A 4,592-nucleotide genomic window follows, 5' to 3' on the forward strand; every position below is an offset into this window, starting at 1 on the left:
CGTTCCATGTAGGCTTCCTGGTTGTTGGCTCATTCTCTGTGAGCCCTTATGAGCTCAGGTTACTTGATTCTGTGAGTCTTCTTGTGATCTCCTTAATTGCTCTGGCTCCTACAATCCTTTCTTCAGATTGCAGGACTCCTGGAACTGAGCCTACAGTTTGCTTGTGGATCTTCATCTGCTATGACTAGTTACTGAATGAAGCCACTCTGATTACAACTGGGCTAGGCACTGAGCTGGTCACAACCATTCTACAACCTACAGACCAAGAGAGACTAGGTAACAAGGAATATTCATAGGAGGATGCCCGGATCTCCCCGGGAAGGAGAAATAGAAGAGATTTCATGAGTGGACGGAAGGCAGGTGGGGATGGGAACATGGGTGAACAGGTTTGGGGGGAGGGGAGAGTACTGAAAAAAACCTACTGGGCAGTGGTGCATTTGGGGGACAAGTAAAAACCTGGTGCAAGGGAATCTCCATGGAGTTTACAATGATAACCCTGGCTAAGACTCCTAGCAATAGCAGAAATGTAGCACAAACTGGCCATCTCCTGTGATTTGTTGTCCTTCCTATTTATAAATTTCTGTGATCTTATATTCCATTGAAAGATAAACTTTCTTTGCTTTTTTTCAGTTTTTCCTTTTAAGTGGTCTGCTTTTGTTTTGTAGGAGTGATTACTTCCTAATATCGTTGAGAATACTAGATATGTTTAAAAATGAAAGGTGTTGCCCTGCAACTCATTATATAGATCAGGTGGCTTCAAACTCATAGAGATCTACCTCCTTCTGCCTCCTAAGTGCTGAGGTTAAAGGTGCTGCCACTATGTCTGGCTTTTATAGCATGTTATTCTATATGATCATTTTGTGTGTGCTTAGAGCAAGTGGATACCCAGCTTTCTCTGTAGTTCAATAGTATTGCTTACTTAACATTTCTCCCAAGTAATAGTAATCGAGTTCTCTAAAGATTCAGTGTGTTGAAGTGGATGTATGTCCAGTGATCAACTTCATTTTTATGAGTTTGGGAAACAGAAGAGATATTTATTCACTTTCAACTTGGACATATGTGTTTCTTCCAGTAATTCCTAAGAAAGAGTTACTGTAATGACAGTGAAATACTTTTTTAAAGTGATTTTGCTTTTATTTCCTTTACATTAAGCCAGTCATGAAATTTCACAGTAATTTCTGAGGTGGGGCAGAAGGAAAGTGTAATCAGAATGATCAAGACCATGGCCTAGTTGGCCTGAGAAGGTGCAAGCCAGGGAGGCCTCACTGAAGAAGCTGGAGGCGCACCGATGTTTCAAGAACAGGAGAGCTGGTAAGCAATGTCCTCATCTACTCCAGCTTCCGCAGCTCAATCAGGCCATCACCTGCCATGGCCAGTGAGTTGATGATCAGCCCGGCTGCCTTGGAGTCACCCTCAGCAAAGATGATGGCTGCCTTTGTCTGCTACCCAGCCTTTTCCACACAAATCCGGCCCTCTCTGCTTCCTGCTGAGCCATCTGTTTGGCTCCCACTGCTTCTGTGAACTCCTTCCTGAAGGTCAGATGTGTCAAGGACACGTCATCCAGGATGAGCCCAAACGTTGGTGCTCTCTCTGTGAGGTCATCACTCACCTGCCTGGAGACCAGCGCTCGCTGCGTGATCAATTCTCTAGCATCAAAGCGAGCCACTACAGACCGACTTTAGGGGTCTCTGTAGTGATGGGAGGCAGCACCCGCTCATCATAGTCCTCGCCTATGCTGCTGTAGATACGAGGGAGCTGACTGGCCACGGGCTGGAAGAGGATGGGTAGTGTGATGTTGACGTTCTGCAAATCTTTGCTACCAGTGATGACTGGTACATTTTGTGATTGCCAGCGGCAGTCAAATTTAATTGGATTCTGTGCCCAAGGGATGAGAAAGTGAGTCCCTCCCCCTACCACAATGTTCTGTACTCCACAGAATCGGTCAAAGATTACAGCTCTGTGCCCAGCATCCACATTATATAAGACGGAGTTCATCACGCCTCCTGCAACTGCTAACATTAGGCCGAACTTTACAATGGACTCAAACACTTTGGCAGCCATGATTCCTTCTGTAGCAACCAGTCACACCTGCTTTCACTCTTACCTCCACAAGAGTTCCCCAGCCTCAAGTACTACCCAAAGTACGTTTTTAAATTAAAATATTATTGCGTTTCCTTGCTTCCTTTTCCTCTCTCCACCTTTTCCCATGCGTTCCTCCTACAACTATGCCTATGATCCCCTCACTCCCTCTCAAATTTGTCCTATTTTCTTTAATTATTATTACATATATACATAAATATGCCTAAATATACAAATGTAACTAGATGAATCAATTTAGTGTTGCTGGTATGTATATGATGCTGGAGATGATAAACAATTAAAGGCTTGGTTCATGCAAAAGACTAATTCTTCCTCTTTCAGTAGTCAACTATTAAGGGTTAGTGAGGTCATGGGTCTTAGAGAATCTGAAAGGAGAACTTACTACAATGAACCTACTACTGCCAACTCCTTCTAAAGCTTATGTTTATACCCATAGTTAAGTTTAGTTATCACATCTCATCAAATAAGCTTCTTTATGAAGTAGGTGGAGATCATTACCAAAACCCACAGCTTGTCAAAATGCAGAGACCTATTGATCATGCGGTGTCCAGACCAAATAGATACATCTACAATACAATGCACATTTTCGCATAAGGCTTAGCGGACATTGCAGAAAAGGGAACAGAAAGATTATAATAGCCAGATAACTAGGATGCCCTATAAGATAACTTCTACTAGAAATAACAGGGAAGTTACATGTATGATAACTCAATAATGTGGATACCCAAACACATTTCTGAAGGGAAATGGAGAGAGAGTGTATTTGAGAAAGAGGGGAGGTTGAGGGAGTGGGAAGGAGTGAAGAAAGGGGAAAATGTGGTCAGGATGTGTTGTATGAGAGAAGAATCTATTTTCAATAAAAAATACCAATAGATGTGCTAACACAGAAGGGAAAATTTCTCTGGGGCCCTCTCCTGATAGAATATCTTTTTCTTGAAGTCTGCAGGATAAGGTTTTGGTTAATTTAGCACAGGCTAGGGTCATCTGGGAAGAGGGGACATCAGTTGAGAAAATGCTCTCATCATTTTCTTGATTAATTTATCTTGGAGAATCCAGCTCACTTGGGGTAGTATCACTCCTAGGCAGGTATTTCTGGGTTTTGTAAGAAAGTAGGTTGATCAAGCGATAGTGTGCAAGATAACAAGCGGTGTTCTTTCATGTCTTTTGCTTCTAATCCTACCTTCAGGTTCTTAACCTGCTTGAGTTCTGGCCCTGATATTCCTTCAAACTGAACTGTGATTGGGATATGTAAACTAAATCAATCCACCCTTCAGTTTATTTTGGTCACGGTCTTTATCAAAGCAATAGAAAGAAAATTAGAAAAAAACTATATTAAAGATTTGTTCTTTCATATAATGAATTATGAGACTTATTTACCTTGAATGTGTAACATACTATGTGGTTAATTCGTACAAATGATACACAGCTATTTTACAGCATATCCATTCTCTTTTGAGGGAAATATGTTATATATTTAAATAGGAACATTACTTGTTAGTTTTTAAAGTATTTATAACTTCCTTCTATTTATATTTTCTTTTTCCTTGTGCTATTCATCTTTTTGAGGTTATATATCCTGCTATTTGTTTTGTTAAATTATCTATGGATTTATACCTTGCATTAAAAATTGTCACATTATTATACTGTTACGGTTATGACTCTTCAGCTGCAGTTGACATGGAATAGTCTAGGTGGGTCAGGCATGCCTTGATTAGCAGTAATCTTCCTACTACTGCCTCAGGAGTGCTGGAATTAGAAGCATGCATCACCATGTCTGGATCTCAGTGAATATTTTAGTTGTTAGTTTATTTTTAATCTCCTGCAGATCATTCTAGATTTCACTTACATCTACTTTGTTTCAATCTTGTACCTTTTTATTTTCATTTTTCTGTAGCATGAATCTAATTGATATTAATAATAAAAACCCAGAGTCAGATATTAGGGGTGAAAGCTGAAAGATCAGAAAAGCTGAGCAGCCAGCCACTACTTCTTACCTGTACAAAATACTCAGACTGAATGGGGTATCATGTCTCTACAAGTCCTCAGACTGAATGCCGTCTCTATGAAACATCAGACTGAATCCTGAGCTCCTGTTTCCCCTCACCTTATATTCTTCTCTCCACCCAGCCATATTCCTTCCTGTCTCCATCTCCCCAGTGCTGGGACTAAAGGTGTGTGACTCCCAAATACTAGGATTAAAGATGTGATCCACCATTGCCTGACGGTCTCTTTTAGACTGGATCAATTTCCTGTAGCCCAGGGTGGCCTTGAACTCCCAGAGTACCTCTGTCTCCCACGTGCTGGGATGAAAGACATGCAGCACCACTTCCTGGACTCTATGGTTGACTAGTGTGTCTAGTTCTGGACTCTGATCTTCAGGCAAGCTTTATTTGTTAAAACACAAACAGAATATCATCACATTTCTCTCTTTATTGATATGTTTTCTGTTTTCCCCTTGCTACTTTTCTTTTTCTATACTCATGGTAGACACT

The 4,592-nt window shown here is 41.0% G+C and overlaps 1 pseudogene; it reads right to left on the bottom strand.

Annotated features, from left to right (window-relative positions):
* Positions 1-1,227: 1,227 nt before the first annotated feature.
* Positions 1,228-2,066, bottom strand: LOC125389501 (prohibitin 1 pseudogene; annotated as a pseudogene).
* Between the last annotated feature and the right edge of the window lie 2,526 nt (positions 2,067-4,592).

This window comes from Myodes glareolus, chromosome X, assembly GCF_982192425.1.
Source record: "Myodes glareolus chromosome X, mMyoGla1.1, whole genome shotgun sequence".
Lineage (NCBI taxonomy): Eukaryota > Metazoa > Chordata > Mammalia > Rodentia > Cricetidae > Myodes > Myodes glareolus.